Source organism: Pinus tabuliformis, chromosome X, assembly GCF_031772625.1.
Source record: "Pinus tabuliformis cultivar Carrire ecotype Pingquan chromosome X, CPIR1, whole genome shotgun sequence".
Taxonomy (NCBI): Eukaryota; Viridiplantae; Streptophyta; class Pinopsida; order Pinales; family Pinaceae; genus Pinus; species Pinus tabuliformis.
This window is the reverse complement of record NC_142308.1, coordinates 839685399-839712568: the sequence shown is the minus strand read 5'-3', so window position 1 is coordinate 839712568 and position 27170 is coordinate 839685399.

Sequence of the window (27170 nt, the reverse complement as noted above, 5' to 3'; positions counted from 1 at the left end):
TTGCCTTGTCCTTTAGGTATATGGAGTCATGGATGTGAGAGATAAGCCAAAATTGTTGCTAAGGAGGAAAATAATTGATGCCATAGGTACCAAAATTCCAACATTTACCCACTAAATGATAAATGGAGTTTGATGGAGAGTTATAATAATTCCTCCACTAGGAACATTCATTACATGTTATACAATCAGTAACATATGAAATTCTAAACTAGATAGTCTTTAAAATTTTATTTTCAACAAATTAGGGCAAAATCAAGCATAATCTAGAAGCAACAATTCCATACATTAGGCAAATTAAAAATGATAATATTAAACAATAGGAACTTACAAGATAACATGTAGTATATCCATCTAGTCACCAAAGAGATAGCTCCAAAGACAATCCAAAATAGCTTCCAAACATCAAAATGCATTCCAAGAATCTCCAATAGCCAAGAAGGAACAAGTGCAAATTCTCTTATGAGCTTATGTTGTCGCTACTGCAACACCCTCAAAATTTTTAGTCCATATCCAAAATTCGGAGCCTAATTTAACCTTGATTGTTATTGCTTCTAGTAGTACAAGTCATTCCATGAATACCCTCTGAGTGTTCTAGCCCATTTGCGAAGAAAACAAAAGTGTCAGCATTTGGCATGGGAAGTGTTGTACATCGCAAAAGCATATTTATGGATTATTTCAAGGGGTAACTTTGGTGCTGATGAGTCCTATTTATCACATGGAAATGTATTACACTCATTCCAAAAGTTTTATGTACTTTCGCATTAGTGTCATCACTGTTGTCGCAAGGTACACCCTAAGTGTCGGACTTGGAGGATGTTGTTGTATTGCCATCACATTAAGGGGATCATGTTGTTCTTAGGTATTGAGTATTCAATGTTGTGTTATCAATTGTTTTGAGTGTGTGATCATTCAGTATTTCAATCCTTATTTCACTTCTACCTCATTGATCCTACACTTAGTCAAATTACAGAAAGTTCCTGCTTGACCAACTTGACCTCACTCAGCCCCTGGATTAAAACACTGCGCAGTGTCAACCCTCAAGTCATTCTCTAGCCTCTTGGAACCGTGTAATTTGCAGTTCCTACCTCCAGGGACTGCGCATTACACAATCTCAGTGCTCAACCCTGGCCCCTTAACCTCCACAACTACACAATTCATCTTCCGAGTCAGCCTCCTTCTACGCACTGGGTAGTGACAAGCCTCAATATGTCATCCTGCCTCCATGAGCTACGAAATTATGAAATCCCTAGGCCTCTCTCTCTCTCTCTCTCTCTTTTGATACAAATTGGGAAATTCACGACTCAAGAATTCCTCATTGAGCTCCTCAACTGCGCATCCATCTTTCCCATGCCTCCAGAACTGCGCACTGCACAATATCAAGCTTTAGTCCATCACTCCCAGAACCTGGAACTGTGCACTACACAATCCCTGAGTCTGCCTCTCAGTCCAACACCCAACTCCATCTCAACAAGTAATTTTCATGAAGCATGTTAGACTAGGATTTTTTGTGACTTATGTCATCTTATCATAAGTAATACCCAGTTGCAGGTACTATATTTTCCAATGAGAGGATGATGATTGAAAATAAGGAGAAGGAAACCATGCTAAAAGACACCTATGAAGCAAAAAGATAAGCATGCCATTGAACAAGAAGATGAAGGGACACTAGATTGCGACAGAAGTTGGAAGATCAAGATCACAATGGAGACTCCCAATCTTTAAGCCTTATGAAGGAGGAAGAGAAAGAGTATGTACCATTGCTCAGGAAGACAAAAGGATAGCAACATGAAGAGTGGCTTGACATTGCCACATCATCATCAAGTCCATGTCATAATGTCAAGCCATGTCTTGTTAAGATATCACTTTAAGGTGTCAAATGAGTCATCATGTGTCACATCATTTATGGATGTAATTATGTAATTTTCTACTATTATGAGAAATATAATGTAAGTTGGAATCCCAAGAGTCATCTATAGAATGTAAAAAGTCATGTAGAAGTCAAAGGGCCACATATAAATTCAAAAAGTTAGTTGGAATCTCAATAGTCATGAGGGTAGTCCAAGAGTCACAATGGAGGTGAAGAGTCATATCATTTGTTATATAAACACCCTCATAGCTAATAAGCAAAGGACTTTTCACCTTGGCTCCTACCACTAGGAATTAGAGAGGAAGTTAGTTCTTTTGGACAGAAAGTGGTAGCTCTAACGCTCCACTATTAGAGCTAGTGATGCTCATTGTAACTATGTTTCCTAGAACTTTTTCTTAATAATCGAAGCTCATTAAGCTGACACACTTACATGCATATATCATAAATATTGTAAGACTATTATTTGAATGTTTGTGGTGTACATTGTTTCTATTTTGTACTAAATAAATTGAACTATTTTGGTGGCTTTGGTGCTTATCTTATTGAATGTGTGTCATATATGTTTTAATGATCATTACTGCTAAGTGAACTATTTCACTGGTTGTTTAACGATTCCTTATATGTATATGCTCATGTGTATTTATTAGATTAGTACTATTAATCTTCTCTTAAAGGCTCACTTTTGTTCCCTTTTGGTGAAATAACCTTGATACATTCTACAATAAAAAATTTCACAAGGTATACTCACTTGTTCCCTCAAAATTACATGTTAATTTCTCTCTTGTGCTAACCATTGTAGCCAAGGAAAATATTTAAGAATAATGGAAGTCGGGCCTTAATTTTGGAAGGGCTTCTACTCCAAATGGCACGAAGTCTAATTGGGACATTTCATCGGGGAGAACCCCTTGCATATTGGCAGGTTCTAGCATCGTCAATAGGTTTGAATCCTCTAAGTGATGATGATCATGAGAGGATCAAACAATCTCTCTCTTATTTTTACATGTCTTATTATCTCTAATTTAGCCTAAGAGCCCTTCAAATTGTAAAATAATGAGCTTGATACTAAGTGAGGTTACAAGACAACCTCACAACCAATGCAAAACATAAAAGTTATCCCACAAAAGAGGTCAAAATGCTGATCTCATGCCTACATAGGCCTTTTTAAGGCAAGCTTTGGGCTCCTCTAGTGCCAAGTTGAGTATATAGGGCTCCATAATTCATGATCTATGGGTTTTCCCCTCACTAACCATGCAAATCATCTCGTGGGACCCTATTTTATGTTTGGGGCACAAAATGGGTATCATGGGTCTCTTGGTGATAGAATAAGTTGGTTCTGCTCCAACTTTGAGGGATCAGAGTATGGTGCTATCCCTACCATGTCTCAAGGGGTGAGACAAACTTATATGGGCCTTAGATCAATTGCTACAACCTGTACATACTACTAAGTTGGCTAGGGGCATGTTGGTCCAAGTGTATCATCTCATGAATAATGTGGGGCAAAGCACATACTGTCGGGGTTTTGTAGGTGTCCATGGAATGGAATGATTCTTTGTAAGTGGTATGAGTCCCATGGATCTCAATGATTCACCTGTAGGGTGTCATGTGCTTCTCTAGTGGACTTAGGCCCCAATTACGTTGCCTGGCCCATGATGAAAACCACCTGCTAATCACATGCAATGTTTAGTGTTGCATCTTCACCATTAGGTACAATTAATCATTAGTGCATATAAGTGAACCAAGCTTGTTATTCAAGGGAAAATTGAGACTTCATATAGGGATTTTCTTCCAAATTTGGGGCTTTGATCATGTAATAGTGTTACCTCCCTAGGTAGGAGTGGCTAATAAATGATCCTATTAGGTGTTGCTAGTCCCTAAGGGGAAATACAAGTCCTTGGTACATCTTTCAATCGATAGTTGGCATGTGAATAATAATGTAATGGAATGGAGATAAAGGGGTCTTAGGGCCAAATGCCATGGGCAAAGGGAGAAAAATAATGGGAAAGTCCACATATTAGGTGTATAGATGTGAGGAAGGAGAAATTATGGTTGCATGAGTTACCAAACCTTTGTTTTTCCACCCCTCTTTATTTTCATTTTTATTTTTCTTAATGTTTCTTTGTATTACTGCTTGAAGCTCTAGGAAATGAGAACATGCTTTGAATGACGTATAATAGTTATTATCCCCTTAATAGTGGAGCAGTTCATCACCCACCAGGGGTTGGGACGGGCATGGGTTCCTTTAATGACATGATGGGGAAACTATAGGCTCGAGGAACCAATGTGATGGCCATAATGATAAGGGGTAGAGCTCATGCTTGGATTTTTCCAACATGCTATTATTAATATTCCACCCATCTTTTGCATTTTGTGATTTTATTTTCTTTTGTTTCTTGCTGGTGGCCATGCTATGATTTTAAATTTCTTTTAGCTACATCCACCTCTGGGGAAATGTTTCCAAGCCTGACCCAGATATGTCAACAAGGGGATGGGGTGTGCTAATTCCCTGTGGACCTAATGGTCATGTGGACCCAGAGAAGGGAAATAATGAATAGGGATATTAATGTGAGGAAGGAAGTGATAAATATGGAATGGCAAAGTGGAACCATGCTACCAAAACCAAGATTTCCCAAGTATTTCCCTTCCTAAAGACATAAACAAATAGGGGAGATCCCATAGGAATATGATTGAATATTAACCCCCATTTAAGATGATGGAACAAAACCACGGTTGAAACCCTTCCTTCTTCCAATTCACCCAGTGATCCATGCAAAAATTCCCAAATGAAAAACAAGAATAAGAACTCGATTGCACAATGAAAAACATACCTTTTGGGTCAAATTTCCCACTTGCTAACATATTGTCTTGAAAAATGGGAGAAGAAACATATAACTAATGCAGGTGGAAAAGATAAAGTGACACATCACGCCAACTACAAGGTGGTTGTCAGGGGCTGCTAGCTACCGATTGAAAGATGATTATTAGGAGAAAAGATCTCCTAGGGGTACCCACTTTTGGTGGATAACAGGGAAAATAAGCACACACTTCAATTAAGGAAACATAAGATAGAACTTACCACTCCAACATAGCAATACCACTAATTTATGGCACCCTCATAGATTTTGACAATTCTAAACCTACAATAAAACTTTTACTAGTATGCTATAAGAATTATGTGTCACATGTGATGAAAAGTAGACCATCCATCATTTCAAGGGATTTAAACAAGAGATAAGTGCAACAAGATTTATTCAATTATCTTCTAAACAACTTATAAATGAGGATGAAGCTATTATTTATAGATGAAGAACTCAATGACCTTTATAATAAAAGAACATTAAATCTCTAATAACCCTATATCTATGCTCAAAACATTAATTCTCTCTAACAAACCTAAGAGTATCTAGTTAACAACAATACAATATGGTGGGAAAATTCCACTTGTATAATAGATGAGGATTGATGCCTCTACAAAGTGGATTCCCTCTTTGTAATTCATTTCAAGTGGTAAAAAGTTTAGTGATAATGTTCTCATGATAGATTTTAAAAACACCATAACTATGCCAAAATTTGCCAAAATTTTTATTATGACCACATTTTGGAATGATGAAGCCATTCCACATCTAATGGCATTGATATGACAAAATTATAGGCACTTTATCAAAATATAACTACTTTTGAAGCCATGCCACACCCAAAATATGTGCAATAATATCCTCAAGTGGACGTCCCAATTAAAAGTGTGATAAGCATGGTAAAAATATAAGAAAATCCATCATCTTGGGAGGTCAACCTTATCAACATAATACAAGATATCCTCAAAATTATCCATAACAACCTCGCATTTTTGGATCCAACAAACTAGGAGGATTGTTCCCTTAAAATACTCCAAGAAGTGCTCATGGTATCCACATGTGTGAGTTAGACACTGATGGGTTGTTTCTCTAAATCATCAAATATCCTCCTCAAATGATAATAAATGAGTGGAAGGTAGGCATATGTGTTCCTCAAATGCAACAACCTTGGTCAAATGGTCCAAGAAAGCATGTAAACACCTCAAAATGAGTGATTATGTGGCACATGTAGGATCTAGGAGAGTATGCATGGTCCTATCACAAATTAAAATGCCCAAGGAAATCACAGATCCTAAAGTAGTTATGGATCTTGATGTAGATACACAAATATTAATGTAAGTGCATGAATCTCTATGTAGATATAAAAATTCCAATGCAACATAAATTATGAGTTATGTCTTGGTGAAATTGTCATTAGGTGGAGAAACATAATGTGCCATCCTTTAACTTCATAATAACTCATCGAATTTATACCATTTTTCAAGTTTAACCATGGTGGGGATAACATCAACTTCTGTTACATGTGACAATGCCAAAGTCAAGAAGTAGTTCTCAGGACACCATGTGAGGAGTATGTGATATCATTTATGATATGACATAGGTGGGTAGCTTGATTAGCTGAGTTACATAGCCACATATAGTTTGTTTAAGATGTTCATTCATGTAAGTGCCTTTAAAGAGAGAGAGTGCTTTATCATTGAGTTACAATTCCTCAACACTGTTTCTTACTACCCATTTTCTTGTCTTTTTCTTTATGTATTTATTCACTCTCTTTAGATATGCATTGCTAAACAAGGGACTTTGAGTATTGGTCTCATAGTGAGGTGGCATGACTCAAGATTTATTGTTTGGATTTTTAGTTTTAGCTACATTAACCTTGAGTTTATAACTCTTTAGATGATTCTTTCCTCATGGAACTATTAAGTATGAACCTTGTTATGACATGTGACAAGCCAACCAAGAGCAATAATACAAAATATGTGCATAGAATAATAGAAAATCGAAAAGTGTTTAGTAAGATTTGGGAGATGGACACACTACACCTTCCTAGGTCTCTAGTACTAAAATTCAACCCAAGGGCGATAATACTTTTCTAAAAGAAGAGTATGATCCACCATCATGATACAAAAAGGAAAATAATAACAATTTAGAGTGTTATGGTCCATTATTTGACTTCACCTATGTTCACCATGGTCATGACAAATATATGAAATGTTATCACCATATATAATCAAGAAATAAATATATTATAGCATCCAATACATTGAGCCTCATCATCATAATCACTAATAAAGATTTGATGTGCTCTCATGTTTACAATATCATCATGCCAAATCCGAATTGAACCATGCTTGCATCATTATGAAATCATCAATGGTGGGAATATCCCCTAAGATCAAGAAATATCATTATGCACTAGTATCTCTAAGATATAAGCTTTGGAAGGCTAATATGAAGTACTCATGAGCAATGTGAACTAGAACTTCACGTGATTGGTGCTCACACTAAGATCTCTAGCATGTGAGGATTATCACATGGTTACCTCTCATATAGTATAATGAGTAATGTTAACACCCAGGTTGTTCCCTATGACTCCCAAGGGAATACGGCCGGGGTAACCACTAACCAATCTTTGGGTTACAGTTCCTAGCCTAACTGCAACCAGAGAGGGCTCTCTCTTTATGATTTGTCTCTGTTATGATGGTGTTTTAGGCTAGCTATTATGCTCAGGTTTTGGTTTATGTTTTGGTTGAGGGATTTCTTTCAGGTCTTATGATGCAGTGTTTAGACAGTACAATACCATTGGGCAATGGAGTCTGAAGTTGTGAAGTGATCTGATACGCTGGTTTGGTGGTGCTCAAATTGTAGGGCCTATTGTGTATTTTAAACAGACAAACTTAGATCAAATGGTGATGTATGTCAACCAACAGAAAGCAATTAAGGATTTTCTATTAAGTTGGTGGGATGAAAGTGAGCGCACTGCACAGGAGCAAAAGTCGAATTCCTGAGACAAAGGCCACTGTGAAAGATGTATTCCGTAAGCGCAACATTTAAGAATTACACTTAACTAGATTACAGCTAAAGAAAACATTGATAAACAACGCAGATTGAACTCAGGTTACTCAATGAATAAATCCTGAAAGCTATTCTTTTTCCTTGTTGCATAGTATTGAAAATGGATAACATATATGTATTTTAACAAACAACTAGATAACAGAGAGAGATACAGAGACTTATTGTATGATGAAATACACAGGGATCCAGTAGTTATCACAGACACCAGAACGCATCCAACACCTCAGAAATCCGAGAAATTCCATTGCCTTTCTTTATTAACTTCTGAAAAGGATTACAGCATAAGAACTTCTTCAGGAGAAATCAACAACAACCCTTGCAAACTCATGCGAAGGGGACTTTATAGTAGTGCTTATACAAAATATCTCAGGCATTGAGTCATCTGAGAGAGAAAATATCTTCATAAATGCGTACAGAAAGTAGGAAAAGAAGTTATTGCCACTTTGAATGCAGCATAAATGCTCTTTATGTCTGTCAGAGGATGATTCGACCTTTGGAGGTCACTGAGTCGGTTGAGCCGCTCTGTTTTAATGCTGAATAGTGCGTATTCATTTCTTGCTGTGCTGTATCTTCTCGGCCTTGCTACCTGTGGTTTGCAATTTCTGCTTTGTTGGCCAATATCTTTGCTGAGTTGGCTCAGCCCTTCCATCTTTGCTCTGTATGCTTATCTATCAAAATTCTGCCTGTGTATGATTTTTTGTAAACTGAAAATTAATATTACAGGTTTTGGCTTGACAATATTATGTGTGTCAAGTTCTTCCAGACTTCTGGTGGGGGCAATTGGTGCTTCACAATTGCCTCTATGGTTTCATCTGCCTCTGTATACTTGAAAAAATTTGGAGGTGCATCAAACAGATGGTTGATCTCATTCATAATGAAAAACAGGTTGTCCACCCTATCATATAAAGTTTGCCCTGATGCTGGTCCTGTTTCTGTTGAAGTACTGGGCTGTCTTGCAATTTGTGCTGCAGCATAGGCATCAACCCTCTTGGTGTAGTTTTCAAGGGTAAGCAGTCTACCTACACTGCTTAATATGCTGGGGAGGCCTCTGTTCTCTAATGCCTGAAATCTGTCCATGAACTTGTTGATTTCAGTCTGCATATCCTGGGTTCTTCTTTCCAATGTTCCAATCAGGTTTCGTAGTGTCAGGACCCTTTTAACCATTGAGATGGTCTCAGTTCTGTGAACAATCCCCATTGTAGCCAGTTGAGAGCTTGTCTTGTTATTTAAAATATTTATCATTCTAGTAGCAGCATCAGGCATGTTGCCAAGGCTAGCTCTAGCTCTGTGTATTTCCTTGTTTGCCTTTACAATGAGTACTGATTGTTCATCCATAGTCTCAATATACTGCCACTGATTTGTGATGGACCGGCCAATATTGCCCCAAAGGACTGCTTTTAGCTCTGCTGTCACCTTTTCTAATGTGAGCTCCTTCTCAAGCTCAGTTATCCTCTTCTTTAGAGCTTTTATTTCTCGTTCCTTTGCAGCTTCATTCTGCTTGCTCTTATCATATCTCTCATTTACTTTAGCCAAGGATTCTTTGGCTGAATTGAGCTCTAACATTTGAGCTTCTAGGACTTGGATTTCATTTCGGAGCTTCTGCATATCCAGACTATGAGTCTCCTCTGTTGTTGGTGCAGTTGTCGATGTAGTTGGTGCTGTAGGCCTTGTTTGCAAAGGAGGAGGGACAGTTGTCGGAGGAGTTTCCTCAAGATTGATGATTTCAGGAGGAGGCTGGGAGGTTTGCCCTTCTTCTCTTTGCTTCAATGCTGCCTGTAGTGCTGCCTTTGCAGCCTCTGACTCTCCTAGTTGTTCTTGCGTTTGGATAAGCTGCTTATAGAGAGATATCATCAGATCTGTGGCATCTTTTTCAAGCCTTTGTTGAGCAATCTCATCTGTTTGAGGGTGGATTGTGGCTGGGAGTTTGATTTTCCTCCTCAATGCTGACAGGTCTGCATCTCTCAACTTCAATATTTGTTGGATACCCTTAATATCTTTGGGATCATGTCCCATCTCAATAATGATATCTTCTAAGGACCTGATTCTGTTGTCCTTTGCCTGGGATGATGCCCTTTCCAACTCCAGCTGAGAGGCTGTATTATTAAGGCTGCTTTTTAGTTTGTAATTCTCCAACGTTTCATCTGCCAAGGAGGCATACACCATCTCACCAGTCTGTTTGTGCAGTTCAATTTTGTCCATTGGGTGTATGTCTTTGGCCATGACCTCCAGGTTGGTCCTGAGGTAATCTGAGGAAGATTGAGGCTGCAGTGCTGTGGGCATAAAGTGACTCATGATCATTTTGCCTTCACTTACATCAAAGGCAGACATGAGTCTTTGCTGATTGGAAGGAGCCATATTTAACAGATGATTGTACATCTGTACTTTGATGGGGTCACTCCTCCTTTTGATGTCTATAAATTGCTGTTTGATGCTTACTTGTCCTTCTCTTTGCTGGCTGGAGGAGCTGACCTCTCCTCCTATAGCTCTGTCCTGTTCATGCTGGAAGGAACTAGCTGAAACTTCTCTGCTGGGTGGGCCCATGCCCATTGCTTGCCTTATTGCTATGTCATCCTCTGGAAAGTCATTCAATCTTTGTCTTTTCTCTCCCTGGTCGATGGATGAAGTCAGGGGAGTATCTCTGTCCCTTTTTCTGGTTAAGTCCTCCTTTTGTGGGGTTTGGAGGACCGAGGCATCAAAGGTGGTCTCTGGCCTAGGAGACACTATATTTTGAGCCTGTTGCTAAGTGGAACTTGGAGCATCAATCCCTTTTTCTTGCTGCAAGGGCTGCTGTTTGTTTTGTTGCTCCTCTTCTTGCTGCTGTCCTTCTCCCTGCTGCTCCATCTATTCTTGTTGCTGCAGCAATGTTTCCACTTGCTCTTCTGTCAAAGGAGGTGGCTGTTCCACCTGCTTTTCTTTGCCTTTGCTGGCTGTCTGTACCGTGTTCCCGGCAGCTTGCTGCTGTGTTGTTGATGATGAAGTGACTGCTCCTGGGTGCTTTCTATATGTGGAGGGAACCTGTACACAAGTTTCCAAGTCAGCTTCCTTCTGTATATTTCTAGCCTCTCTTTCTAGCAGTTCTTCCTCAGTAAATTCCTCTTCTAATGTGCCCTCTTTCCAGCTCAGTGTGTTGGCATACTGCTCAATTTCAGGTTGCCTCACATGTGAATAGCTACCCAATTTGTACCTTATTCTTCTGAGGGAAACAAAGTGATTGGGGTCATATGGTGTCCACTCAAAGCTAGTTTGCAACCTGAGTGTCTGTAGGATCTGATTTGCTTCTTTCCATCCCTCTTTTGTGTTATATAAGAATGGGCCCAGCTGGTTCCTTATCTTCAATTGAGATCTCTTGTTGTTACTCTGGAAGTGAAGATAGTCGGCATTCCCAAATTGCCTGAAGTATTCTAGGGCAAACAGTCTCATAGGGACATACCTTGGCAGCCTATAAGGTCTCAACTGACAGCCATAAACTCTGATCACTGTGTGGTGTTGGTAAAAGTACCAATCACCAATGCTGTAGGATTTGCTCAAATGAAGAATTCTCCTCATGTCATCAGTTAGTCTTGGAGGAGGAACACCATATAATACTGTCATAGCTGGATGAATGAACATGTCTATGAACTCACAGTATGTGTATGGTGACACTGAGACATGATGGAACACAGGTGTCCAGAACACAACTGACCTTGGATTTCCCTGGGCATTGACTTGTTTCAAGGGAATGGAGAAGCTGCCCGGTTGATGAAACAGAAAGAGATGGTAGATGTATGAAGTGTATCTGAACAATCTCTCCCTTTGCAGATCCATTAGCTGTTCATGGATCTTGTCTGCAATATATGTAGCATAGTCATAATGCACAGTTGGAGGCTTTCCAGGAGAGAATATGGACAGCACTGCCATTATAGTTTCATCCACATCCTCAACTCCCTTGAAGCCCAGGCCATAGCTGATCAAGTCCACCAGCATTTTTCCCAAGTCATTTAAGTATGGGTATCCAATAGGAGGAGCTCTGATGGCTTCAGAGCCTGATTTTATAAACAGCTGGTTAATTTTGACAATCTGATCATTTGTCAAGTTTCTTCCCTTCTTTATCAAGTTCTGCATATAGAGGGGAGTCAATGGCTTTGCTGTGTGGAAATGCAGCATCTCATTTATGCTTTCTGGGGTGATATGGAATAGAACTGAGCCTGTAGGGCTGAGAACAACTCTTTGGCCTGGATCATAGCACTCTTGGCATCTGAAAATCAACTCTGGCATAGGATTTACCTGAGGGAGGTTATAAATAGGTAAGTTTGAGTCCCAAATCCCCAGGATGTCAGCTCCACTAAGGTGCTGGGATTTCAACTCCTTCAGCATCTGAATATTATATTTGGAGCCCAGTGGAAACCAGTCTAACATCTGGTATTCCATATCTCCCAGGGCTTTCCATTCCAATTCCTGGTGAGGGGCATTGAGTGGCTTGACGTTTAGTGCAGTTGGGGCATCCATTGTAATTGAACTGTTTGCAGCAGGCAGACCAGTTCAGGAGTGATTTACCACAATGCAAGTGGGTTACAGGTATCAGAGGGGAATTAGCCCAAAAGTAAGTGAAATATGGTATGAATTGGGGACTGTAACACTGTCAGGCCTTACTTTGTCTCCCTTAGTAGATGAATTCAATGTAAATGAGTTTTTCGCGAAAGCGCGAACAGAATACTGCTTATTTGTGATAATGAGGGCAAACAAGGCTCAGCTGGTGTTTTTCGAGGTGTTGATTGAAAACAGAGGTCTGTAGAGGAAATTCACTGGTGAATTATGAGTTTTGATGTCCTTTTAAGCTTCCTGTGCGATTTTATAAACAACTGCAGGGGTACGGAGGAAAATGATGAAGAATACCTGGTAAACAGCGAGCGAAAGACGCGTATGCGTGCAGGACAGGTACTCTGGAGGTCTCCTTGGCCGATTGAACAGGTTGGCGGAGTTCAGAACGTAAACAGCATGCAACGGAAACAGTAGCAGAATGAGCGAATAGTACAAAAAATTGCGTTTTTTGGCTAAATATGGACTTTTTGAAAATTTGGCGCTATTTTGTGATGACGTCAGCGTGACATCATTGGTGGGGTCAAGGTCGGATGACGTCAGCTGACGTCATCAGGTGACGTGGCAGGATACTGTTGGTCCATGGGGGATAGTGCGGTGGCAGCCACGTCGGCGGAGGGGCGGACAAAGGACTGATGCGATGGCAGGGTGGAAGTGACGTGGGCATGACGTGGGACAATAACTTGGCGGTTAGGGCCGTGACGGTTACGGTTGTGGATAGCCGCCACGGTCTCTCGGGGCAGTTAGGGTACGGCCCCACTATTGTCAGAGCTTGCTTCGAGAGTCCTCAACGAGCGACGCGTGGCCGCGCCGTGACGTGACGCAACGTCACTTTCTCGGGCGTTAAAAGTCCGCCGCAGGGGCTGCTCCGATATTGATATGGACTGTCGGATCTCTTAGATCTGATCCGACGATGGGCGGGGTATTGATGTGCTCGGGGGATATGCGTACGGGCGGAAACCTTCGATTGTGGGTTTTTACAAGGTTTTCAATGTATTTTAACCAATCAAAATCGCGCGCTGACACTTAGGATAAATGCCAACAGTGGGTTTTGGACTTTGGTAATTTGCGAAGGGGTTTATGGATAAAGGGGATTAGAACAAAGGTCTTTCATGCGCAGCAATGCAAGCCCGATACTTTGGATAAGAACAAAGTGGGTATTTAGGGGTTAGCTTTGCAACTGAAGGGGTATAGGTAAAACAAGGTGAGTTATGAGGCTTCTTTTGGCAGATGAAGTTTTCCAAGGGGCTAAATGACTTCAGAAGAGGGGAGGGGTTTAGGGCTAGGTTCATCAAAGTGGCCAGATGCCATTTGATTCCTGACACAGAATTTATTGGCTATAATACCAAGGGGAGGGATATTTATACAAAATTTGGGGTTTATACACCATGGTGTTAGATACTAGTAGGGGAAAAAGTACTGTAGGGGATTTACATAGTAATGTTGGAGTTAATATGGATGAAGGGGTAAATGGAGGGGAAACCATTTAAGTTTATGTGAAACAAACTTGGTTTTGAGAGTATATCAAAATGAAAAGATTTTTAGACAAGAAATGTGGCTTTTGAATGAACAAGAACCACCATGAAACCATGATCTTCTTCCATGAATCTCAGCTGATGAAGGGATGTTAGTAATAAATTGGAAGGGGGAAGGAGGGAGGTTAGTCATGCTCCTTGCTGTAACTTGATGGAGGTGAACACCTTGTCAATTAATTGACTTTACTCTGGTAGACACAGTTAACATATGTGCAATGGTAAAGATAACCTTTCTGCAACCCCAACTACTTACCCAGCTACTTACCTAGCATTTTTTATTTCTCCTTGGAGGGTGCACTTGGACTTGCAAACCCTTACTTGCCTTTTCTTTTCTTTGGCTTTTTCTTTGTTTTTTCTATCTACTTCTACCCTTATCTCTTCCAAGGTCCCAGATTAAGCTGTTGGGAGCCTTTTCTTCTCTACCTGAACTGCTTGTCTGCCAAGATTAAACAGTTTGGACAGACTCCTTTCTCTATTCTATAACTGAAAATTGAAAACATGGCATGATCCAGATTAAACTGTTGAATCATCCATCAAAACTTTGAGTCCATACCAAGCTATTAGCACCGATCAAAAATTCCTAGGAAATATGTGATCTTTGAATCATCAAAGCAGAGCATATTTGGACCTTCCATAGCCAATCATGAAATATGAAACCTATTGGTATAGGTAGCTAACAGTGGCTCCACATGGGGATGGTTTTTCTCCTGAAAGACCAAGAACAGCAGGTCAGATTGCCTTGCTCCTTGACTGCTCTTGCCAGTCTTGAAATTAGCTGCTTTGAGATGCCAAAATTGTGTGCTTTCGCTTCTTAATATACCTTTGATTCTAGGTGCCTTTTGCTGATAGTCAATAACCTTCAAAAACTGCCTTTTTACACTCTAAGCAGAAAAACAATATATACATCCTCATATATACAAGGGAACCTCGGGCTCCACTCATGGGTGATATTCAAAATAGTGTTTCAGCATCCTGCCATTGACAGGACCTTCATCCAAATCAGTTTCATTGAGGCTCTTAAGGAAATAAGTGTTGTTTCCTTGTACTGCTTGGACAGCATATGGTCCTCTCCATAGAGAATCAAATTTTCCATGTTTCCCTTTATCCTCTCTCCTTGCATCCCACTTAAGGACTTTGTCTCCTATGTTGAAATCTTCTGCCTTGGTTCTCCTGTCAAAAGCCTTCTTTAATTTTTCTTGCAAGATCTGAACTCTGCTGAAAACTTGATCTCTGGTTTGCTGTAGACATATGATCTGATTAATCCTTCTTTGCATATCATTTGGTTCAGCTTGGCTTTCTTGAAGAAGCTTCATGACAGGCACCCCTAGAGATGAGGGGAATTTGGCTTCTAGTCCATAAACCAACTCATAAGGGCTGGTCCCAATTGATCTTTTGGTTGTTAGTCTGTCTGCCCATAAGGCATTGACTAGTTTCTTATGCCAATTCTTTTTGTTTTCTTCTAGCACTTTCTTTATGATGTTTACCAAACTTTTGTTTGATGACTCAGCAAGACCATTTCCTTGGGGATAGTATGCAGTAGAATGGCCCAAAGTAATATGAAATTTATGACAGAAGTTCACCATTTTCTTGGATTTGAAAGCTGCAGCATTGTCTGTGATTATTTTGTCTGGACAGCCAAACCTAGCCAGTATGTTATTTTCCAAAAACTGAATGATTACTGAGTCATTTGCTTGTCTGCATGGGGCAGCTTCGATCCATTTGGTGAAGTAGTCTGTGGCTGTCAAAATCCATCTATGTTGGCCTGAAGATGAGGGATGAATTTCCCCAATGAAGTCCAAGCCCCATTGTTGAAAAGGTCTCTCTGTTGCAATAGGTCTTAGGGGGAGTGGCAGCAACTGTCTTTTGCCCTCAAACAGTTGGCATTTGTGGCATGAGGTGGTGAATCTCTTGACGTCAGAGAACATGGTGGGCCAGTAATAACCAGCCCTCAGTATTTTGTCCACAGTGGACTTCCAGTACAAATGTCCGCCGCAATGACCTGCATGAAATTCTTCCATGATTTTGTTAGTTTCATTTTCAATTAAACAGTGCAGCAATATACCTTCATGGTTTTTCCAAAGCAGATTTCCATCCATCACACAAAATCTTGATGTTTTCATTTTTAAGAACCTACACTTAGTCCTGGACAGTCCTGGGGGAGCACACAGGTTTTGTAATACATAACAGATGTCAGAGTACCAAGGAGATTGTTCAAAGGCTACATTGATCTTTGGAGTCGCCAGCTCTGTTTCACTGTCCAGCTGATTGATATCTAGGGCTTGGAAATTTGTTTCTGTCATTAATTTGGCCAAGCCTTGCCCTTTTATTAGCTTTGTAGGTTTTATTTCAATGTCAAATTCTAGTATGCTGGCAATCCATTTTCCTCTTCTGCCCTCTAAGTTTTCTTGGGTGAGAATGTCTTTGACAATAGGGCTTGGTACATAAGCCACAACATGGGAATAAAGGATGTAAATCCTGAAGTCTTTAATGGCCTTAACCAAAGCATATGCTTGTTTCTCCATAATTTGATATTTTAGAGGTGCATCTCTAAGAGCCCTGCTGAAGAAGGCAATAGGCTTCTCATTTCCTTGGTCATCTTTCTGTAATAAAACAGCAGCAATAGTATGCTGGGAGGCAAAAGAGAAGATAATGAACTCTCTGTCAAACTGAGGATTGGTTAACACCGGGGTTTGAGTGAGGGCCAGCTTTATGCCTTCAAAGGCTTGCTTTGCTTCAACTGTCCATTTCACCTTTGAATCTTTCTTTAACATATTGTTAAGTAATCTGATCAACTCAGCCAGATTTGGGATAAATCTCCTTAAAAAATTGATTTTTCCCAAAAACCCTTGTAATTCTTTTATATTTCTTGGGTGGGGCATTTGTAGGATAGCTTGTATCCTATCTGGATCAATTCTTATGCCATCTTTAGAGATGATGTGGCCCAATAGTTTACCTTCCTCTAGGCCAAACAGGGATTTTTTGGGATTCAACGAAATTCCATATTTCCTACATGTAAGGAAGATCTGTCTCAAATGTCTCAAATGTTCTTGGTCAGACTTGGAAAAAGGTGTGAGGTCATCCAAATAAATGACAAGGAAATCATGAATCTCCTTCGCAAAAGCAATGTCCATTGCTCTTTGAAATGTTGCCCCAGCATTCTTCAACCCAAAAGGCATTTTAACATACTTGAAAGTTCCCCATGGGGTTGTAAATGCCGTTTTGTCTTGATCATCAGGGTGTACTAGGATTTGATTGAAACCCGAGAATCCATCAAGTAATGAGATCCTTGAGGCCCCTACCACTCTTTGGAGAATATGATCCATCTTAGGTAAGGGATAATTGTCTTTGAGGGATACTTGGTTCAGATTTCTTAAGTCCACACACAGCCTAATTTCACCGGTCTTCTTTCTTGTAGGGACTAAATTGGATATCCATTCAGAGAATCTGATTGGTGCTATGATGCCTGCCTTAAACATTTTTTGTACTTCTTGTTCCATTGCTGGGAGAAGCATAGGATTGATTCTTCTCAATTTTTGTTTAAAGGGTTTTTTATCAGGCTTGAGAGGGATAGTATGCTGAATAACAGAGGTGTCATAGGACTTCAGGTCCTCATAACTCCATGCAAAGACATCCTGGAACTCTTTAAAAAGGTCAATGTATTTTGGCTTTTGATCAGGAGGTAGGGATGCAGACAATTTAATTATTTTGGGTTTGTCAATTGTACCTATGTTGTACTCTTCTATGGCATTGTTGATGGGCTGCATTTTTGGCTTGCTGGGAACATCATTTGAATTAAAAATGTCTTCCAAAGGAGCCAAACCAGCGGGTAAAAAGTTGTCTTTCAGCTCTATGATTTCAGCCTCAGCGCTGGTCACCTCTTCACAGTCAATTTGGTGAATTTGCTGAATGTCTTCGTTGTTGAAATTGGTTGGATTCAGTAATTGTTTTGCTGTTCTAGGTGATATTGGATGAACCATTTGTTGAAACAGTATTTGTGATTGACTTGCTTTGTCATTGTCAATATTTAGTCCTGAAAATTCCTGCTGCAAAGTCAAGAAATTGTTTATTTGCTTGTCATCATCAAACACTTGCCAATCTTTGACATTGTTTGGAATGGAGGGTCTGTACTTGACCTCGGCAGTGAAGCAGTTGTTGGGTTCCAGTGGAAATTTGAAAGTGCTGGCAAATGTTGCTAAGCTGTGTGCATGGAGATTGTGACTCCTTGAAATTTTTGTGATAAGGAACTCAGAGAAAGTGTTCAATATTTCTATTACAGCGGACCTGTAAGACCTCAACCTTTTGTCATTGGTGACAAAGCTTCCTTTCACTTGTTGAATCACTAGATCAGAATCTCCCATGATCGAAACTGTAGGAGCTTGTAATGCCTTTACTAGCTTGAGACCTAGTAACAGAGCTTCATACTCTGCCATGTTATTAGTGCATCTAAAGTTTAATCTATAAGCTCTGCCTTCTCCATGGGTTTTCTCTTTGTTATGTATCCAGACTCCGGCTCCTGCCCCTAACTTGTTGACAGAGCCATCAAATTCTAGGAACCACTGGATATCTTGCTTGACAGGAGATTTAAAAATCGGTTCATGGGATGGCAATGTAAGCAGGAGTTGGGGTTTTGTCTCAAGCTTGTCTTCTAGGGCAATTTCCTCACTTGATTGGCTATGCTTGGGATTTAAAATAGCAGCAGTATTTAGTGTTTGTTTAGCTGCTGTTTCGTGGGTGGTGATACTTTCAGTTGAGTCCTTTTTTTGTATGATTGTCTTGATTTCAACTTCCCCTTGTAAGGGAGTTGTGGTGTCATTGAAAAGGATATATGAGTCTATGTCTGAATGGATAGCATATATGGGGAAATTTTGAGGCTTTTCCTCACTGCTGACCATGTATTTCATCAGTGTTTCTCTATATAGTCTTTTTGGTTGCCCAAAAACAGAGATGGTGGCATATGACATGTCTAATTGTAAGGAACCTTGGAGTTTAGCTCCCCATGATCTTGATAACAGCATCCCATACTTGGGTGGGATGTCAGCGACTACCACATCCATTAGGATTGTCTTGTTTGGGTATTGAACTAAAGACACACATAAATCTTTTATGAGACCTAGACATTTGACTTGGCTGGAGTCAAAGGAAAATAGGTCCTTATATGGTCTTGTTATGTCTAGGTTCAGTCTTTCCATGACAGCTTTTGGCATAAGATTGTGAGATGCACCTGAGTCAAACATTGCGTTGTGTAGTACTTTATCATGGATGTGTAAGCTGACATAAAAAGGTAATACTCCTGCAACTGCTGTTTTTCCATCCACTTCTGGGCCAAACAGTAATTCAGGAGTGTCATCCAGCACATTGACATCATCTTTGCTGCTAGTGAGTTGTAGTGATTTCTTGATCTGTTGTTTATAGATGTCATGCTTAGCTAATTCTGAGAGGGGAATCGCTATCTTTAGTTTGCCAATTTCTGTGCCTAAGTCAAAAGGTTTATCAGATTGGGTTTTGAGGTTATGGATAACAGTCCTTTCTTTGTTGATCAAGTCTTCTTGTTGGTTTTCATCTTGACTTTTAGGCTTGCCCTTTTCACTCATCTCATGAGGAACAGAGTTTAGATTAGAGCAAGAGGATGAAGCTGCCAAAGGCTGCTGTTGTGGTGGCAATGGTTCAATGATCTCTTCAACAATCACTTCTTGTGTATGTGAATTTATTTTGTCACCAGGTTCTGTGCCTGTGACTCTTTCAGGCTGCTGATTATCCTTTTTCTTTTCAGGCTGGTTAATATTTACAGTTCTGCTCCTTAGCTTGTATTGTTTATGGACTTCATAAACTGCAGTGTCATAGCCTTGTTTGAAGTCAAAGGATTCTCCTGATTTTGTTTGGAATAGTTTGATTTCCTCATCCTCTTGATCTTCTTGTGTTAAAAAAACTTGGCTTTTACCATCCAGACCTATTAAATTAATCTCAGGATCTTCATTGGGCTCAGTTGATGTTGAAGTTTCTGCATAATTTTCTTGGAAAGGGGGTCTTATATCTTGGTCAGCACTTGTCCTACCAATGTTCTGGTTTTGGGTTTTCCTAAAATTCGGATTTCTAGGAGGGTTGTTTTGTGGTGCTTCCCATGATGACTTTCTTTCAACCGATTCCACTCTCTCACCCAATCTTTTCATACCATTAAGTATTGCATCAAGTTTTTGATCAAGGGCTGTAGGTTCTTCTTTGTATATGCTTCTCTTTTCTAACCTTGCCCTGTTCCTTTTGGCAATCAGGTTTGCCTCCACTGTGACAGCAGCCTTCTGGGCATCTTCAAGGGTTTCAGGTTCTCTTTCCTTCAACTGATATGCCATGTCAGGATCAAATCCATCAGGGAATTTGTACAAGGCCAAATCAGGAGGAGGTCTTAGGTTTTGTGGTATTGCATTGTACACATTGTTGAATCTAGCACAATACTCCAGAACGGTTTCTTGTGGACCTCTCTTGATTGTTTCATATTCAGCAAGTATGTGCAGGGGATCTTTCTTCTTCTCCCATCTGGTAGTAAAGGCTTGATATAGATCATTGGGAGTTGCAATGGAGTTTGCATTCAGGGATCTAAACCAAGTTCTTACATCCCCGGTAAGGCTTTGAACAAACATCCTCATTCGGACACTGTCATCATCTATTTCATAGGTCTCAAAATGGTCTTGCATCTTCTTGGCATGCTGGACAGCTGTTAGAGAGCCATTGGAGTCAAAATATGAGATTTTGCTTTGATAATCTTGAGGTAAAGCTGCAGCATTAGCTGGTATCTGCAGAGGTGCATACCTGTTAGCCATATTTATGGGATTTAGAGGGTTGATAGGAACAAGCGGGACAACAGGGATCACTGGTATAACCGGGTTAGTGGGATGAATGGCTAGCGGGAAACTGGTTAAAAGAGTATGTGCAGTGGAAGAAGGTGAAAGAGGAGGACTTTGAGATGTTGATGGTGAACTAGGAGAACTAGGAGTGGACCGGAAAAGAACCTTTATTGGAGTAGAAATGGGGTTGGGATGAACTGTACGAGGGGTTAAATCAGCAGGTTGGTCCTGCCTTTGCTGCTTCCTAATGTTTTTTCGGATGGTATTTGGATTATCAACAATGATGGGTGGACTAGGGTCAGGATTTGCCCTAGTGTGCCGAGGATTTTTCTTAGGAGCCAGTTTCTAACTGTTTTTCAGGATTTTTATAGAAAATTTTTATATATGCCAGGACTGGATAAAGATTTTGGAATGGCTATATATGTTTCAAAGCTAAGATGAAGATTCCCTAACTAGCTCTTTCCTAAAGCTGTCACTGTGGTACAGAAACAGTTCTAAGGCCTCTTGGCTGGCTTCAGGCTTGCTGGTAGCTTTGGAAGATAGATAGTAATTGAAAAACCTAAAGCAATCCCCAGTGGAGTCGCCAATAATGTTAACACCCAGGTTGTTCCCTATGACTCCCAAGGGAATACGGCCGGGGTAACCACTAACCAATCTTTGGGTTACAGTTCCTAGCCTAACTGCAACCAGAGAGGGCTCTCTCTTTATGATTTGTCTCTGTTATGATGGTGTTTTAGGCTAGCTATTATGCTCAGGTTTTGGTTTATGTTTTGGTTGAAGGATTCCTTTCAGGTCTTATGATGCAGTGTTTAGACAGTACAATACCATTGGGCAATGGAGTCTGAAGTTGTGAAGTGATCTGATACGCTGGTTTGGTGGTGCTCAAACTGTAGGGCCTATTGTGTATTTTAAACAGACAAACTAGATCAAATGGTGATGTATGTCAACCAACAGAAAGCAATTAAGGATTTTCTATTAAGTTGGTGGGATGAAAGTGAGCGCACTGCACAGGAGCAAAAGTCGAATTCCTGAGACAAAGGCCACTGTGAAAGATGTATTCCGTAAGCGCAGCATTTAAGAATTACACTTAACTAGATTACAGCTGAAGAAAACATTGATAAACAACGCAGATTGAACTCAGGTTACTCAATGAATAAATCCTGAAAGCTATTCTTTTTCCTTGTTGCATAGTATTGAAAATGGATAACATATATGTATTTTAACAAACAACTAGATAACAGAGAGAGATACAGAGACTTATTGTATGATGAAATACACAGGGATCCAGTAGTTATCAACAGACACCAGAACGCATCCAACACCTCAGAAATCCGAGAAATTCCATTGCCTTTCTCTATTAACTTCTGAAAAGGATTACAGCATAAGAACTTCTTCAGGAGAAATCAACAACAACCCTTGCAAACTCATGCGAAGGGGACTTTATAGTAGTGCTTATACAAAATATCTCAGGCATTGAGTCATCTGAGAGAGAAAATATCTTCATAAATGCGTACAGAAAGTAGGAAAAGAAGTTATTGCCACTTTGAATGCAGCATAAATGCTCTTTATGTCTGTCAGAGGATGATTCGACCTTTGGAGGTCACTGAGTCGGTTGAGCCGCTCTGTTTTAATGCTGAATAGTGCGTATTCATTTCTTGCTGCGCTGTATCTTCTCGGCCTTGCTACCTGTGGTTTGCAATTTCTGCTTTGTTGGCCAATATCTTTGTTGAGTTGGCTCAGCCCTTCCATCTTTGCTCTGTATGCTTATCTATCAAAATTCTACCTGTGTATGATTTTTTGTAAACTGAAAATTAATATTACAGGTTTTGGCTTGACAATATTATGTGTGTCAAGTTCTTCCAGACTTCTGGTGGGGGCAATTGGTGCTTCACAATTGCCTCTATGGTTTCATCTGCCTCTGTATACTTGAAAAAATTTGGAGGTGCATCAAACAGATGGTTGATCTCATTCATAATAAAAAACAGGTTGTCCACCCTATCATATAAAGTTTGCCCTGATGCTGGTCCTGTTTCTGTTGAAGTACTGGGCTGTCTTGCAATTTGTGCTGCAGCATAGGCATCAACCCTCTTGGTGTAGTTTTCGAGGGTAAGCAGTCTACCTACACTGCTTAATATGCTGGGGAGGCCTCTGTTCTCTAATGCCTGAAATCTGTCCATGAACTTGTTGATTTCAGTCTGCATATCTTGGGTTCTTCTTTCCAATGTTCCAATCAGGTTTCGTAGTGTCAGGACCCTTTTAACCATTGAGATGGTCTCAGTTCTGTGAACAATCCCCATTGTAGCCAGTTGAGAGCTTGTCTTGTTATTTAAAATATTTATCATCCTAGTAGCAACATCAGGCATGTTGCCAAGGCTAGCTCTAGCTCTGTGTATTTCCTTGTTTGCCTTTACAATGAGTACTGATTGTTCATCCATAGTCTCAATATACTGCCACTGATTTGTGATGGACCGGCCAATATTGCCCCAAAGGACTGCTTTTAGCTCTGTTGTCACCTTTTCTAATGTGAGCTCCTTCTCAAGCTCAGTTATCCTCTTCTTTAGAGCTTTTATTTCTCGTTCCTTTGCAGCTTCATTCTGCTTGCTCTTATCATATCTCTCATTTACTTTAGCCAAGGATTCTTTGGCTGAATTGAGCTCTAACATTTGAGCTTCTAGGACTTGGATTTCATTTCGGAGCTTCTGCATATCCAGACTATGAGTCTCCTCTGTTGTTGGTGCAGTTGTCGATGTAGTTGGTGCTGTAGGCCCTGTTTGCAGAGGAGGAGGGACAGTTGTCGGAGGAGTTTCCTCAAGATTGATGATTTCAGGAGGAGGCTGGGAGGTTTGCCCTTCTTCTCTTTGCTTCAATGCTGCCTGTAGTGCTGCCTTTGCAGCCTCTGACTCTCCTAGTTGTTCTTGCGTTTGGATAAGCTGCTTATAGAGAGATATCATCAGATCTGTGGCATCTTTTTCAAGCCTTTGTTGAGCAATCTCATCTGTTTGAGGGTGGATTGTGGCTGGGAGTTTGATTTTCCTCCTCAATGCTGACAGGTCTGCATCTCTCAACTTCAATATTTGTTGGATACCCTTAATATCTTTGGGATCATGTCCCATCTCAATAATGATATCTTCTAAGGACCTGATTCTGTTTTCCTTTGCCTGGGATGATGCCCTTTCCAACTCCAGCTGAGAGGCTGTATTATTAAGGCTGCTTTTTAGTTTGTAATTCTCCAACGTTTCATCTGCCAAGGAGGCATACACCATTTCACCAGTCTGTTTGTACAGTTCAATTTTGTCCATTGGGTGTATGTCTTTGGCCATGACCTCCAAGTTGGTCCTGAGGTAATCTGAGGAAGATTGAGGCTGCAGTGCTGTGGGCATAAAGTGACTCATGATCATTTTGCCTTCACTTACATCAAAGGCAGACATGAGTCTTTGCTGATTGGAAGGAGCCATATTTAACAGATGATTGTACATCTGTACTTTGATGGGGTCACTCCTCCTTTTGATGTCTATAAATTGTTGTTTGATGCTTACTTGTCCTTCTCTTTGCTGGCTGGAGGAGCTGACCTCTCCTCCTATAGCTCTGTCCTGTTCATGCTGGAAGGAACTAGCTGAAACTTCTCTGCTGGGTGGGCCCATGCCCATTGCTTGCCTTATTGCTATGTCATCCTCTGGAAAGTCATTCAATCTTTGTCTTTTCTCTCCCTGGTCGATGGATGAAGTCAGGGGAGTATCTCTGTCCCTTTTTCTGGTTAAGTCCTCCTTTTGTGGGGTTTGGAGGACCGAGGCATCAAAGGTGGTCTCTGGCCTAGGAGGCACTATATTTTGAGCCTGTTGCTCAGTGGAACTTGGAGCATCAATCCCTTTTTCTTGCTGCAAGGGCTGCTGTTTGTTTTGTTGCTCCTCTTCTTGCTGCTGCCCTTCTCCCTGCTGCTCCATCTCTTCTTGTTGCTGCAGCAATGTTTCCACTTGCTCTTCTGTCAAAGGAGGTGGCTGTTCCACCTGCTTTTCTTTGCCTTTGCTGGCTGTCTGTACCGTGTTCCCGGCAGCTTGCTGCTGTGTTGTTGATGATGCAGTGACTGCTCCTGGGTGCTTTCTATATGTGGAGGGAACCTGTACACAAGTTTCCAAGTCAGCTTCCTTCTGTATATTTCTAGCCTCTCTTTCTAGCAGTTCTTCCTCAGTAAATTCCTCTTCTAATGTGCCCTCTTTCCAGCTCAGTGTGTTGGCATACTGCTCAATTTCAGGTTGCCTCACATGTGAATAGCTACCCAATTTGTACCTTATTCGTCTGAAGGAAACAAAGTGATTGGGGTCATATGGTGTCCACTCAAAGCTAGTTTGCAGCCTGAGTGTCTGTAGGATCTGATTTGCTTCTTTCCATCCCTCTTTTGTGTTATATAAGAATGAGCCCAGCTGGTTCCTTATCTTCAATTGAGATCTCTTGTTGTTACTCTGGAAGTGAAGATAGTCGGCATTCCCAAATTGCCTGAAGTATTCTAGGGCAAACAGTCTCATAGGGACATACCTTGGCAGCCTATAAGGTCTCAACTGACAGCCATAAACTCTGATCACTGTGTGGTGTTGGTAAAAGTACCAATCACCAATGCTGTAGGATTTGCTCAAATGAAGAATTCTCCTCATGTCATCAGTTAGTCTTGGAGGAGGAACACCATATAATACTGTCATAGCTGGATGAATGAACATGTCTATGAACTCACAGTATGTGTATGGTGACACTGAGACATGATGGAACACAGGTGTCCAGAACACAACTGACCTTGGATTTCCCTGGGCATTGACTTGTTTCAAGGGAATGGAGAAGCTGCCCGGTTGATGAAACAGAAAGAGATGGTAGATGTATGAAGTGTATCTGAACAATCTCTCCCTTTGCAGATCCATTAGATGTTCATGGATCTTGTCTGCAATATATGTAGCATAGTCATAATGGACAGTTGGAGGCTTTCCAGGAGAGAATATGGACAGCACTGCCATTATAGTTTCATCCACATCCTCAACTCCCTTGAAGCCCAGGACATAGCTGATCAAGTCCACCAGCATTTTGCCCAAGTCATTTAAGTATGGGTATCCAATAGGAGGAGCTCTGATGGCTTCAGAGCCTGATTTTATAAACAGCTGGTTGATTTTGACAATCTGATCATTTGTCAAGTTTCTTCCCTTCTTTATCAAGTTCTGCATATAGAGGGGAGTCAATGGCTTTGCTGTGTGGAAATGCAGCATCTCATTTATGCTTTCTGGGGTGATATGGAATAGAACTGAGCCTGTAGGGCTGAGAACAGCTCTTTGGCCTGGATCATAGCACTCTTGGCATCTGAAAATCAACTCTGGCATAGGATTTACCTGAGGGAGGTTATAAATAGGTAAGTTTGAGTCCCAAATCCCCAGGATGTCAGCTCCACTAAGGTGCTGGGCTTTCAACTCCTTCAGCATCTGAATATTATATTTGGAGCCCAATGGAAACCAGTCTAACATCTGGTATTCCATATCTCCCAGGGCTTTCCATTCCAATTCCTGGTGAGGGGCATTGAGTGGCTTGACGTTTAGTGCAGTTGGAGCATCCATTGTAATTGAACTGTTTGCAGCAGGCAGACCAGTTCAGGAGTGATTTACCACAATGCAAGTGGGTTACAGGTATCAGAGGGGAATTAGCCCAAGAGTAAGTGAAATATGGTATGAATTGGGGACTGTAACACTGTCAGGCCTTACTTTGTCTTCCTTAGTAGGTGAATTCAATGTAAATGAGTTTTTCGCGAAAGCGCGAACAGAATACTGCTTATTTGTGATAATGAGGGCAAACAAGGCTCAGCTGGTGTTTTTCGAGGTGTTGATTGAAAACAGAGGTCTGTAGAGGAAATTCACTGGTGAATTATGAGTTTTGATGTCCTTTTAAGCTTCCTGTGCGATTTTATAGACAACTGCAGGGGTACGGAGGAAAATGATGAAGAATACCTGGTAAACAGCGAGTGAAAGACGCGTATGCATGCAGGACAGGTACTCTGGAGGTCTCCTTGGCCGATTGAGCAGGTTGGCGGAGTTCAGAACGTAAACAGCATGCAACGGAAACAGTAGCAGAATGAGCGAAAAGTACAAAAAATTGCGTTTTTTGGCTAAATATGGACTTTTTGCAAATTTGGCGCTATTTTGTGATGACGTCAGCGTGACGTCATTGGTGGGGTCAAGGTCGGATGACGTCAGCTGACGTCATCAGGTGACGTGGCGGGATACTGTTGGTCCATGGGGGATAGTGCGGTGGCAGCCACGTCGGCGGAGGGGCGGACAAAGGACTGATGCGATGGCGGGGTGGAAGTGACGTGGGCATGACGTGGGACAATAACTTGGCGGTTAGGGCCGTGACGGTTACGGTTGTGGATAGCCGCCACGGTCTCTCGGGGCGGTTAGGGTACGGC